This window comes from Convolutriloba macropyga, chromosome 13 (genome assembly GCF_964194025.1).
Source record: "Convolutriloba macropyga chromosome 13, txConMacr16.3, whole genome shotgun sequence".
Lineage (NCBI taxonomy): Eukaryota > Metazoa > Xenacoelomorpha > Acoela > Convolutidae > Convolutriloba > Convolutriloba macropyga.
This window is the reverse complement of record NC_134480.1, coordinates 18,664,417-18,679,663: the sequence shown is the minus strand read 5'-3', so window position 1 is coordinate 18,679,663 and position 15,247 is coordinate 18,664,417.

Here is a 15,247-nt window from a genome sequence, read left to right as displayed (position 1 = left end):
AGAACAATTTTGGCGTGAACTTTTATGCGCAGACGAAAAGCAGGCGGAATTTGATCAGACTGATCTAATAGAATTAAATATGCACAGACCAATCAAATAATGTTATTTTTGATTTGAAGTAGAAAATAAGTAGATTTTTTTTCTGCACAGATTAATGCATGGAAAATTTTTTTTCACCAGTGGTAAAATACTATGTAGATGCCAATGCCATTTATATAAAGTGGCATGATTATAACACAGGCCAGTATAAAACAGAATGATTGTTTTTATGACTCAGTACTGGTTTACACGGGGACTAAGCTAGGGGGTAAACAATTCTGGTGCTAGGACAACAGATCAAAAGACAACAAATGGAAAGCAAATATAGGTACAATAGATCGAAAATTAAATTGTTCAAGTTGCGCATTGGCCAATCAGATTTGAGTGCTCATTTTTTATACAGCATATAACATGCTCTACTGTGATATTTTGTTCGGTTGTAATTGTTTCATATCAAGTACCACTCACTGGCCGCTAAAGCATGGTCGGGGCTTGGGATGCATGGCCGTAATGTTGTAACTTTATTGCAGCTCACAAATAAAGCTTTAAATGCAACCAATAAGAAAAGAGCTTAATTTTTTATCTTTTGTCACAATTTTTCTGTTTTCGATCTGTTTCCTTTCGATCCTTTGTCCAGTCACCACCAATACCGTCCTAGAAGTCACGAAAAATCATGCTGAAGCTCGGGAGTCAGTTGCATCAAATTTGATTACTTGTTCCTCATACAAATTTGAGAATATATAAGACATCAATTATAATCAAATTACCGAAGTCGCTGGAATTGATAAACGTTTAAGAAAAACATCAATAAATTGCAGAATAATTAAATGCGTGCAGAATAATTAAATGCGAACAGTTGGGTGGGTTGTGAAAACATAAATGCAATACCTCCCGCCCACTGGAAAGAAAAAAAACAACTGGCACTCCAGAGCTACTGTTCTGTAATTTAATTTAACTTAATCAGATTACGCTTCAATGCGCAAAGTGATGAGATCTCCGTCATGCTTGGAAACTTTGATGAAACAGTCACGCTCCGATCTGTACATACCCGGTTGGAAAATATAAGCAAGCAATCGATTTAATGGAATTGAATCGAATTAAATCGTTTGCAGGTTTTATATTAAAGCTCCTAATTTTTTCTTTTATGTACCCTTGCTGGTTCATTAACTGATAACAAAAATTTAACATCTATTGTCTCGATTTTTCATCTGTTTCTCCCCAAAAAATTTTTCATCGAATTTCTTTATTGAAACGCTAAATACAAGGAGCACTAGCTAATACCTTTCTCATTCTGCACGATTCACTCAAACTAACAAGAAAAGATCACGGTCTGTTATTTTATTCACTTCTAGTTAATTTTCTTATCCGTTTATTTTTGGTATATATAACATTTGGTATATGAACTGCAAGTCAAGATCAGTACTGGGCACGTCAAATTGCAAGTCTACAAGCATATATCAGTACTGTGCACGTCTAAAAACAAGTCTGCATGTCTGACAATTCTTTACCAAGATTACACTTGCAAGTTGATTCCCAAGTCAAAACGAACTTTCAAAAAATTTCGAGTGAAAATTTCGAATTCAAAAAAGTTTCGCAACCTGCCACGATTTGGGCATTACTTTAGGGATATATGGTGAGGTCTCACTTGGTCATCTCTCTTCTGAGGCACAAGGCCAGATTCCGATATCATCAGTTTTAGTGTCTTCAAAAGACTGCAGACACTTTGCGTTTGGTCCTGCAGATCCGGGAGTGTCCAGGGTGGTTCCAGATTTAAACCAGAATCGTGGCTGATGTATTTGAACTTCAATTACCTGGCGGAGTTTTACTGCCAGGACAAGGGACTGCAATGTCCTTCTGGGTTCGAGGCATGACAAATCCGGGTCGCTACGCTATATCAATTCTCTTCTTATACAAACACACCAGCTCAGATCATAACATGCCACATAGAGTTGTAAGAAAGTCTTTCGAAATAGAAACCAGGAGTTCTGTAGCTGTCAGCTGCATTAAAAATCGAAGTTTTGACAAATCATTTCAAATGATATTTTCTCTCACTCAATAATTTGTTACAGTCAATGAATAGTCAAAATTTGTCATCATTATCGCTTAATGCGCTTGTTTGTGTGAGTAAAAGATGGATGCTATTTTAGGCGTTTTTTGGATCTATTTTGAACGTTTTTTCGGCCATTTCTGACGTTTTTTTTTTTGCTATTTTAGGCGTTTTTGGACCTATTTTGGACGTTTTTTCGCCCATTTCTGACGTTTTTTTGGCTATTTTAGGCGTTTTTTGGACCTATTTTGGACGTTTTTTCGCCCATTTCTGACGTTTTTTTGGCTATTTTAGGCGTTTTTTGGACCTATTTTGGACGTTTTTTAGACGTGCCAAGTCTTGGCCAAGACTTGCATTTAGACGTGCACGTCTTGGCCAAGACTTGCATTTAGACGTGCACGTCTTGGCCAAGACTTGCATTTAGACGTGCACGTCTTGGCCAAGCCAAGACTTGCATTTAGACTTGCACGTCTAGGACAAGACTTGCATTTAGACTCGCGCGTCTAGGCCAAGACCTGCATTTATACTGACAAGTTTAAAAAGTGACATGATCATAGCTCTGAATCAGTACTGATATAAGACTTGCAATTTGACGTGCCCGTAGTACTGATATTGACTTGCCGTTCAGTCCGGGTGGTCTTAGGCTAAGTATTCCCAGATACGTCGGGTTTCAGTAATTAATGCTTGAAACTATCAAAAAATTCTGAATTAGCGTTGGAGGAATGTTCAAAATTACGAGAAATTTGAATTTCAACATCAGTGTTTTCAGTTATAAATTTGCATGTTTAGAAGATTTAACTTCATGTGAAGCTTCAGTATAAATTGACTAAGATTTGAAGTCCTGTATTGATCTTTTTGTCATTGAGGCATGCACCGATGTCTTGATTGAAATCCAACTCAGTAGTTGTCTTGATTTCCACCACTTTCTTGGCTGTTTTGACACCGTCTGTTTGGAATCAAAAAATGCCATCGGTTTCCATTTTTCTCAGTGCTGGTTCAGGTATTTTGGTCCTCTCTGATGAAGCCAGGATTCACATCTGTCGCAGTTGGCAAAGCCATCAGTTTGATCCACTGTTGCGGTGCAAATTTGACATTTGAGGTCAAAATGGCTGACACTGTTGCCTCTTGTTTGCACTATATGAAACGTAAATATGAAACTATTCAATAAGTTAAAGTTATTCAAAATTCTTATTTATTGATACGCATGTATTTAAGTGGAGGTTTTAGCAAAAAACTGAAATATTTTAACTTATTTAATTTATCTTCTTTTGAGATTGTAACTTTACAACTTATGAAGATTTTTTCAAACCCTGATGATGATTTTGAATCTAGGGTCCTCATAATTTTCTGCCATTATCGAGAGCATTGAGCTTTTCTGATATCTTGTGTTATTTTCTGAAGCTATGGACGGACATATTTTCTCTTTGCCATACACACAAAAATTACAAAAACGAGAAGCAAATTTATTATAACTTGTACCAAAGTTTCAGCGTTAACTCTTGCTCCAATCTTTTAAAACTGCTATTAATTATTGTTTCTTATTGTTTCAACCACATTAGAACCAATCAGAAAATCTTATTCTGAACTACGTTTTATGCAGCAACTTTTAATGATGTGCAGCGCTACCAAAAATTTAGTATAAATCTTATTTCTCATGATAAATGACGAAAAATATACTGCTTTAGTCCTCTCTGTTCAAATAGACCTCAAGTGCAGACAGAAGAATTGGTTATTTCTATTGAATGATTCTACCTCTGGTTCCTATGAAATTGAAAAGACTCTGAAACCAACAATTTGGCGTCCTTTCGCTGTTTGTATATTTGTATTGGTTTTTATCAAAACTGCAAGAAACATTTTGTTTATATATTAAGGATTTTTTCAAAAGAAAGTGTCAAAACAATGCATTTTCCTAGCAGAACCGAAGTGATACCAAGGCCAATTTTGATCTTGCCGTTGATTTTATCACTAAAAGAGAATTGGAACGTCTATTGACTCTCTCCGTTTTATAATGTCTTTGCAATTTTCCACGTACCGATTTCAGACAGTTCTGTTTTCATTATGTTAAATTAATTTAATGAGAAGTTCTATTTATGCCAAAATGAAACAAAAACAATAGATATTTGTTCTGTGAGTAAAGTTTATTGTTTTTATGGCTCCCAAAAAATTTTCAATGTTCTCTAAAGAAAAATTGAGACTTGCCAGCGCTTGTTGTTATTTTTAGGGCGGAGTGCAAGAAACTGAAGATCTCATTTGGATCTAAGGAGCTGCTAAGCTAAATATCTGACAAATTCAGCTGATAACTAATGATTTTTTGATACTAGAGCTCGATAATTATCTAAAATCCCTCATTTATTTTTGTTATTTTGAGTTCCTCGTCTATTTTGTTCTTTTGGTTAATTTAGAAGTAATTATTTGTGCTATTGGACGAGCAGCAATAGCAAGATGGTTCAAAAATAGACTTTTTACATTTCGAATTTTATTCCGATTGTAATGGACCGATGTGATTTGAAAATTCTTTTGAAGGTTTCTGCCTAATTTTCTCACCGTAATCACAGACCAGAATCATTCCAAATCAAATCACAGCTCAATTATCGACGAATCAAATTAACATGAGAGAGACGGTCAATGCAGTATTTTTCAACTTTCAGCGCAATTTTTCGTTTTTAACAAATTCAACACTGTGTTTGCTTAAAAATATTTGTCAAATTTTGTGTTTTACCCGCATTTGAAGATATTTTTTTTTACAAATGTTATTTTCAGGTGATCATTAAATTTCAAATGCCAGACAATTGACGTAATTGGAGCTACGTAATAACTATTCGTGCTTATGTCGACAAACGTAAATATTGCAGTAAATTGACATTTACTATGTAAAAGATGATCTATACACTATACTTGATTGACCAATCAGAAATAAGTAACAATGAAGTAAAAATGGGTATTATTTACTCTAAGTCAAAAGTTCGAATAGTGCAACAATTATGTATTCAGAACCATTAGCAACTGTTACAAAGAACAGTTGTATCTCAGATTAGACTTTTTTTTGTTCCATCAACAACTTTAACCTTTTTTGCTAGGCTTTGCTGGATCATAAGATGTTAGATGAGCAAGGCCAATTTTGATCTTGCTGTTGATTTTATCAGTAAAAGAGAATTGGAACGTCTATTGACTCTCTCCGTTTTATAATGTCTTTGCAATTTTCCACGTACCGATTTCAGACAGTTCTGATTTCATTATGTTAAATTAATTTAACGAGAAGTTCTATTTATGCCAAAATGAAACAAAAAAAATAGATGTCTGTTCTGTGAGTAAAGTTTATTGTTTTTATGGCTCCCAAAAATTTTTCAGTATTCTCTAAAAAAATGAGATTTGCCAGCACTTGTTGTTATTTTTAGGGCGGAGTGCAAGAAACTGAAGATCTCATTTGAACCTAAGGAGCTGCTAAGCTAAATATCTGACAAATTCAGCTGATAACTAATGATTTTTTGATACTAGAGCTCGATAATTATCTAAAATCCCTCATTTATTTTTGTTATTTTGAGTTCCTCGTCTATTTTGTTCTTTTGGTTAATTTAGAAGTAATTATTTGTGCTATTGGACGAGCAGCAATAGCAGGATGGTTCAATAATAGACTTTTTACATTTCGAATTTTATTCCGATTGTAAAGGACCGATGTGATTTGAAAATTCTTTTGAAGGTTTCTGCCTAATTTTCTCAGGTTAATCACAGACCAGAACCATTCCAAATCAAATAACAGCTCAATTATCGACGAATCAATTTAACGTGAGAGAGACGGTCAATGCTTTATTTTTCAACTTTCAGCGCAATTTTTCGTTTTTAACAAATTCAACACTGTGTTTGCTTAAAAATATTTGTCAAATTTTGTGTTTTACCCAGATTTGATGATATTTTTTTACAAATGTTATTTTCAGGTGATCATTAAATTTCAAATGCCAGACAATAGACGTAATTGGAGCTACGTAATAACTATTCGTGCTTATGTCGACAAACGTAAATATTGCAGTAAATTGACATTTACTATGTAAAAGATGATCTATACACTATACTTGATTGACCAATCAGAAACAAGTAACAATGAAGTAAAAATTGGTATTATTTACTCTAAGTCAAAATTTTGAATAGTGCAACAATTATGTATTCAGAACAATTAGCAACTGTTACAAAGAACAGTTGTATCTCAGATTAGACTTATTTTTTTTCCATCAACAACTTTAACCTTTTTTGCTAGGCTTTGCTGGATCATAAGATGTTAGATGAGCAAGGCCAATTTTGATCTTGCCGTTGATTTTATCAGTAAAAGAGAATTGGAACGTCTATTGACTCTCTCCATTTTATAATGTCTTTGCAATTTTCCACGTACCGATTTCAGACAGTTCTGTTTTCATTATGTTAAATTAATTTAATGAGAAGTTCTATTTATGCCAAAATGAAACAAAAAAATAGATGTCTGTAATGTGAGTAAAGTTTATTGTTTTTATGGCTCCCAAAAAATTTTCAAAATTCTCTAAAGAAAAAATGAGACTTGCCAGCACTTGTTGTTATTTTTAGGGCGGAATGCAAGAAACTGAAGATCGCATTTGAACCTAAGGAGCTGCTAAGCTAAATATCTGATAATTTCCGCTGATAACTAATCTTTTTTGCTACTAGAGCTCGATAATTATCTAAAATCCCTCATTTATTTTTGTTATATTGATTTCCTCGTCTATTTTGTTCTTTTGGTTAATTTAGAAATAAATATTTGTGCTATTGGACGAGCAGCAATAGCAAGATGGTTCAATAATAGACTTTTTACATTTCGAATTTTATTCCGATTGTAATGTAACGATGTTTTTTGAAAATTCTTTCAAAGGTTTCTGCCTAATTTTCCCAGGTTAATCACAGACCAAAATCATTCCAAATCAAATCACAGCTCAATTATCGACGAATCAAATTAACGTGAGAGAGACGGTCAATGCAGTATTTTTCAACTTTCAGCGGAATTTTTTGTTTTCAACAAATTCAACACTGTGTTTGCGTAAAAATATTTGTGAAATTTTGTGTTTTACCCGCATTTGATGATATTGATGATATTTTTTTATTACAATTGTTATTTCCAGGTGATCATTAAATTTCAAATGCCAATCATTTGACGTATTTGGAGCTACGTAATAACTATTCGTGCTTATGTCGACAAACGTAAACATTGCAGTAAATTGACATTTACTATGTAGAAGATGATCTATACACTATACTTGATTGACCAATCAGAAATAAGTAACAATGAAGTAAAAATTGGTATTATTTACTCTAAGTTAAAAGTTTGAATAGTGCAACAATTATGTATTCAGAACCAATAGCAACTGTTACAAAGAAGAATTGTATCTCAGATTAGACTAATTTTTGTTTCTTCAACAACTTTAACATTTTTTGCTAGGCTTTGCTTGATCATAAGATGTTAGATGAACAAGGCGAATTTTTATCTTGCTGTTGAATTTATCGATAAAAGAGAATTGAAACGTCTATTGACTCTCTCCGTTTTATAATGTCTTTGCAATTTTCCACGTACCAATTGCAGACAGTTCTTTTTCTTCATGTTAAAATGATTTAACGAGTAGTTCTTAGTATGCTAAAATGAAAAAAACAAATAGATATTTGTTCTGTGAGTAAAATTTATTGTTTATATGGCTCCCAAAAAAGCTTCAATGTTCTCTAAAGAAAAATTGAGACTTGCCAGCGCTTGTTGTTTATTTTAGGGCGGAGATTTTGTGCCGTTGATTGTATCAATCTTGATCTTGCCGTTGATTTTATCAATAAAAGAGAATCGGAACGTCTATAGACTCTCTCCTTTTTATAATATCTTTGCAATGTTCCACGTATCGATTGCAGACAGTTCCGTTTTCTTTGTGTTAAAATACTTTAACAAGTAGTTCTTATTATGCCAAAATGAAACAAAAAATAGGTATTTGTTCTGTGAGTAAAATTTATTGTTTTTATGGCTCCCAAAAAAGTTTTCAAGATTCTTTAAAGAAAAATTGAGAATTGCCAACGCTTATTGTTATTTTTCGGGCAGAGTGCAAGAAATTGAAGATCTCATTTGAATTTAAGGAGCTGCTTAGCTAAATATCTGATATTTTTAGTTGTTAACTAATGATCTTTTGCTACTATAGCTCGATAATTATCCAAAATCCCTCATTTATTTTTGTTATATTGATTTCCTCGTCTATTTTGTTCTTTTTGGTTAATTTAGAAATAAATATTTGTGCTATTGGACGAGCAGCAATAGCATGATGGTTCAATAATAGACTTTTTACATTTCGAATTTTATTCTGATTGTAATGGGCCGATGTGTTTTGGAAATTCTTTTTAAGGTTTCTTCCTAATTTTTTCAGGTTAATCACAGACCAGAATCATTCCAAATCAAATCACAGCTCAATTATCGACGAATCAACTTAACGTGAGAGAGACGGCCAATGCAGCAGTTTTCCACTTTCAGCGCAATTTTTTGTTTTTAACAAATTCAACACTGTGTTTGCGTAAATATATATGTGAAATTTTGTGTTTCACCCGCATTTGATGATATTTTTTTTATTACACATGTTATTTTCAGGTGATCATTAAATTTCAAATGCCATATATTTGAGGTATTTGGAGCTACGTAATAACTATTTGTGCTTATGTCGACAAAAGTAAATATTGCAGTAAATTGACATATACTATGTAAAAGATGACCTATATCACTATACTTGATTGACCAATCAGAAATAAGTAACAATGAAGTAAAAATTGGTATTATTTACTCTAAGACAAAAGTTTGAATAGTGCAACAATTATGTATTCAGAACCATTGGCAACTGTTACAAAGAACAATTGTATCTCAGATTAGACTTATTTTCGTTTCTTCAACAACTTCAACCTTTTTTGCTAGGCTTTGCTTGGTCATAAGATGTTAGATGAGCAAGGCAAATTTTGATCTTGTCGTTGATTTTATCGATAAAAGAGAATTGGAACGTCTATTGACTCTCTCCGTTTTATAATATCTTTGAAATTTTCTACGTACCGATTGCAGACAGTTCTGTTTTCTTTATGTTAAAATAATTTAACGAGTAGTTCTTATTATGCCAAAATGAAACAAAAAATAGATATTTGTTCTGTGAGTAAAGTTTATTGTTTTTATGGCTCCCAAAAAAGTTCTCAAGATTCTCTAAAGAAAAATTGAGACTTGCCAGCGCTTATTGTTATTTTTAGGGCGGAGTGCAAGAAATTGAAGACCTAATTTGAATTTAAGGAGCTGCTAAACTAAATATCTGATAATTTCAGTTGATAACTAATGATTTTTTGCTACTATAGCTCGATAATTATCCAAAATCCCTCATTTATTTTTGTTATATTGATTTCCTCGTCTATTTTGTTTTTTGGTTAGTTTAGAAATAAATATTTGTGCTATTGGACGAGCAGCTATAGCAAAATGGTTCAATAATAGACTTTTTACATTTCGAATTTTATTCTGATTGTAATGGACCGATGTGTTTTGAAAATTCTTTTTAAGGTTTCTGCCTCATTTTTTCAGGTTAATCACAGACCAGAATCATTCCAAATCAAATCACAGCTCAATTATCGACGAATCAACTTAACGTGAGAGAGACGACCAATGCAGCAGTTTTCCACTTTCAGCGCAATTTTTTGTTTTTAACAAATTCAACACTGTGTTTGCGTAAAAATATATGTGAAATTTTGTGTTTTACCCGCATTTGATGACATTTTTTTATTACACATGTTATTTTCAGGTGATCATTAAATTTCAAATGCCATACACTTGAGATATTTGGAGCTACGTAATAACTATTCGTGCTTATGTCAACAAAAGTAAATATTGCAGTAAATTGACATATACTATGTAAAAGATGACCTATATCACTATACTTGATTGACCAAGCAGAAATAAGTAACATTGAAGTAAATTTTGGTATTATTTACTCTAAGTCAAAAGTTTGTATAGTGCAACAATTATGTATTCAGAACCTTTAGCAACTGTTACAACGAACAGTTGTATCTCAGATTAGACTAATTTTGTTTCTTCAACAACTTTAACCCTTTTTGCTAGGCTTTGCTGGATCATAAGATGTTAGATGAGCAAGGCGAATTTCGATCTTGCCGTTAATTTTATCAATAAAAGAGAATTGGAACGTCTATTGACTCTCTCCGTTTTATAATATCTTTGCAATTTTCCACGTACTGATTGCAGACAGTTCTGTTTTCATTATGTTAAATTAATTTAACGAGAGGTTCTATTTATGCCAAAATGAAACAAAAAAATTAGATATTTGTTCTGTGAGTAAAGTTTATTGTTTTTATGGCTCCCAAAAAACTTTTCAAGATTCTCTAAAGAAAAATTGAGACCTGCCAGCGCTTATTGTTATTTTTAGAGCGGAGTGCAAGAAATTGAAGATCTAATTTGAATCTAATTAGCTGCTAAGCTAAATATCTGATTTTTTCAGTTGATAACTAATGATGTTTGCTACTATAGCTCGATAATTATCCAAAATCCCCCAATTATTTTTGTTATATTGATTTCCTCGTCTATTTTGTTCTTTTGGTTAATTTAGAAATAAATATTTGTGCTATTGGACAAGCAGCAATAGCAAGATGGTTCAATAAAAGACTTTTTACATTTTGAATTTTATTCTGATTGTAATGGACCGATGTGTTTTGAAAATTCTTTTTAAGGTTTCTGCCTAATTTTCTCACCGTAATCACAGACCAGAATCATTCCAAATCAAATCACAGCTCAATTATCGACGAATCAAATTAACATGAGAGAGGTGGTCAATGCAGTATTTTTCCACTTTCAGCGCAATTTTTCGTTCTTAACAAATTCACCACTGTGTTTGCGTAAAAATATTTGTAAAAATTTGTGTTTTACCGGCATTTGATATTATTTTTTTATTACACATGTTATAATCAGGTGGTCATTAAATTTCAAATGCCATACATTTGAGGTATTTGGAGCTACGTAATACCTATTTGTGCTTATGTGGGCAAAAGTAATTATTGCAGTGAATTGACATTTACTATGTAAAAGATGACCTATATCACTATACTTGATTGATCAATCACAAATAAGTAACAATGAGGTAAAAATTGGTATTATTTACTCTAAGTCAATCGTTTGAATAGTGCAACAATTATCTATTCAGAATCATTAGCAACTGTTACAAAGAACAGTTGTATCTCAGATTAGACTAATTTTTGTTTCTTCAACAACTCTAACGTTTTTTGCTAGGCTTTGCTGGATCTTAAGGTGCTAGATGAGCTTTCTATGCTTTTTATGAGCTTTTATGTTAGATGAGCTTTCTTAACAAATAATTAGCAGCATTACTAAGCTTTTCCAACTGCGACTTTACAAACTTCAGCAGGAGATTGAATTTAGATTATCATTCAGGAGTTTCTTAACTTCAATCAAAATTCAAGTTATAGTCCTTTAATACGTCCGGGAGACTAATATTTTCGACGAGATTATTATTCAATTGAACCCAGTCAAGAACCAAGCCGGCGTAACGATTGGGATCCAGGCTCAGATATATCGGTTCCACTGAGATTCATGAGCAGCCGTAACAATTGAACTACCGACCCGGACAAAAACATGAACAGCAACGAGTGTTCGATTCAATTTGGTGAACGAGAACAAAATCTAACGATGGCTGGAAAGAACTTCAACAAACGTCGGCAAAGAACTGACTACAAGATGATTCCAGAGATTAGAAAGTGAGCAAGCTGAATTGCTGAATTGTGGAAGGTCACTTAGCCCAAAACAAAATAGTGTCTGCCAAAAGAGTATATCAATTTTTTTGAGATTCAAGATAATCTCAAGAAAAATGACAGCAACACAGACATCTCCTGAAGCGTAAGTATTTAGAGAGATTCGGTGCCCAGACCAAACAAAAGTTGGGCGAAAAGAAGAAGACACTCATATGGTTGATTCAAACAATACTTAAATCTGAAGAAATTAAAAAATATTGCAAATAAGTTTTTACCATCAAAAAGACACCCTGCAAATTTAGAAAATGACGAAAAAATTATATCGTATTACAACGAAGCAACAAAACTGGAAGAGGAGATGAGATCGGAAATTTTAGACAATTACTGCAAGCAAGCATTGCGCGTCAAACTGAAACAGTTACTAGGGAAACTAGATTCAACTCATCCAGAATTTGTACAAATTGTGACATTAGATATTGCTACGGTTTGTTTGAGAAATTTCAGTGGGAAAAAAATATCATCGAAGCATGCTAAAATAGTACCAGCAAACCGCGGAGATGAAAATCAAATATCATTTGTGTCATCCACATCGGCTAATGATTAGAACCAAAACGAGACTGTAATTGATACAGAAAAAAGAGAGATAAAAAACATCGAAGAGTATTTTGAGGTCTCTTCCAGATATTCTGCTACACAGGCAAGCAAAATAGAACCCAGTATCACCAACTCGCGATTATTCTAGAAGGTGACAGATTGACGAAATGGAGCTCGAAAACCTACGAGCTAAGAAAGAAACAAAGCGACGATTGCAAGAATGGCATTTGAAGATAGAGCAGGAACGTGAGGAAACAGAATTTTGTCGATGAAAAGAAGAGTTGCAACAACAAGAACAAGAATTACGTCTAAATTGCCAACAAAAAGAAGACGAAATACGTGTGAGACAGCGTGAGCGAGCCCTTGCAAATGAAAGAAGGAAAGCTGAAGCCGCCGAAGAACAAAGGCGTCTGAAATTTTAATCGACAAAAAAAATTTCAAGAGCATCTGAGTCGCAAGCAGATGGATTAGAAAGTGTTGGATCAAGACGCAAGCTAGAAAGAACGGCAGGCTGGGCAGATTCAGTTGCCCATCAGTCTGGCTCTAGTCGTCCACTATCCCCTAATGTTTTTATCGACCCTAATAAGAATTTCACAAGGAACAGACGTGACAAACGTTTCAGTGCCAGTCCAAAATCTACCCCGCTGTTTCAACCATGTGTATGACTTTTCTCAACGCAACTGCACGATTCGAGTATTCTCAAGAGAGCAGAAATCCCTAAATCAATTAGGGTGACAGAACCATAGACATTTTTGCCCACGACAACGCACCAGCAACAAGGACCGTCAGCGTTTGCAAATAGACAGAGAAAATAAATTCCCGTGCACAATTCTCGCAACAATTTGATGGAAAGCCAAAACCAAACAACGGTGAGAACCAAACCACCGCACAAGTAAGTTACCAACCAAGTTGTGATCTGAGAGGATTACTAAAATTCAAGTTAATGGAGTTATCAGGAGACCCGTTGGTTTGCCCAGAGTGGCAGAATTCGTCGATGTCATTTTGCATCAAAAACGGCTGAACGATAATGAGAAGATGCAGTGTCTGAAGATTAACCTCACTGGTCAGGCAAACGTGGCAATTTCTGGACTGGGTTTCAACTCAGAGACATAACATTAAGCCTGAGACCTTCTTTGCAAAAAGTTTGGAAGACCAAGAGTCATAGTCGAATCTCAAGTCAAGGAGGTATAAAGTAACCCTCCAGTTAGACACGACAACTTTAGTGGCATTGTTTGTCTTGCAAACGTGCTCAGAAACACAGTTAACGTTTTGACTCGACTTGGATTACTGCTTGATCTGGAATTGGAGTGAATTCTCTGTTCAGCAACCAGAACAATTTTCAATCAACTCAAAGAGCAGTGGCTACGACATCTAAAGGATCATCGACTACTAGCAGCAAACTTGATCGTATTCGAAGACTGGTTAGAATCAACAGCTTTCATACATGAAGGGAAAAGTTTGAAACAGCCAAACTCCAAGTTTCATAGCTGTGAAAAACCAAAACCAAGTACTTTCGCATCCACTACTGAAGATTTTACAAAACCAAAGAACTCAAAATGTCCATTCATTGAAGGAAAGCACGCCATCTGGAGCTGCGAGGAATTTAAAACGATGAAACTGAAAGAACGCAAGAACATGTGCAATGTGCAGAAGTTCAGACTGTGTTTCAATTGCCTGAGACCTGGCAATCGGTCAAAGGATTGCAATAGTAGAACTTGCAGTATGACTAATTAAGGACGACGAAACAACAAATTATAAAACACTGACTTCCCAAAGAAGGAGGTTACAACAGGTGTCCCAGATGCTACGATAGCAGTAGCAACAAACATCACTCAACGAGGACCCCCGTAGTTCGCATCAAACTAGCGATTGTTGACCTAATCCTGAATGTGCTGGCGGTGTGTGATACAAGGTCATCAATTTCGTTCATAGATAAATCAATCGTATCTACACTGCACATGAAAGGCCGAAAAGAGTCTTTGTCAGTAGCAGGAATCTACGGACCACAAGATGTCAAAACGGAAATAGATTCGATAGCGGTTTCAGCACACAAAAACCTTCAACCAATGACAAAAGTTCAATTTTAGGTTTATGAAAAACTTAATTTGGGTGACCAGATTGTAGATCTGCAATGGCTCGAAGATTGCTACCCAAATTTGAGCAATTTGTCAAATAGGAGCTACAATCTAAACGAATTGCAAGTAACCCTCGGACAAGTCTGCTACGACATCCATCACCCAACAGAATTTAAGAAATCAGACGATAAAGATTCACTGTGAGCTGTTGAATCGGAAATAGGATGGGCCTTAAGTGGTCATCTACCAGCGAAGCAAACAGCAACCATTGCTATTACAACAACCTCAGTGTCAGAGGACATGTTAGCACGCCAATTGAGTAAGTGGTGTGACATCGGATCCTACGCTTCAATATGTGATGTCACCGGTCATTAAAAAAGAACAGAGAGCAATCAAAACATTGAAGCAAACAATTCAGTTTACCAGTGAAAGATACGATTTTGGACTTTTGTGGCGACAAGACGATGTGAAGTTACCCAACAACCTCTACACTGCTATGGAATAAATCAAGTCCCTAGAACGACGCCTACAAAATGATGAAACTTTATGAAAGCGCTATCACAAAGCTATTGACACCGGCGTCAGAGCTGGTCATGTCCAAAAAATGACAAAAATGACCTATATGAAACCAGAGATAAGCATTCATGGTGCATGCCTTATGATCTTGTTATCAAATCTCATAAACCAGAAACAATCCGAAGAGTGTGCAACGCAGCAGCAAAGTCTCAAGGTGTGG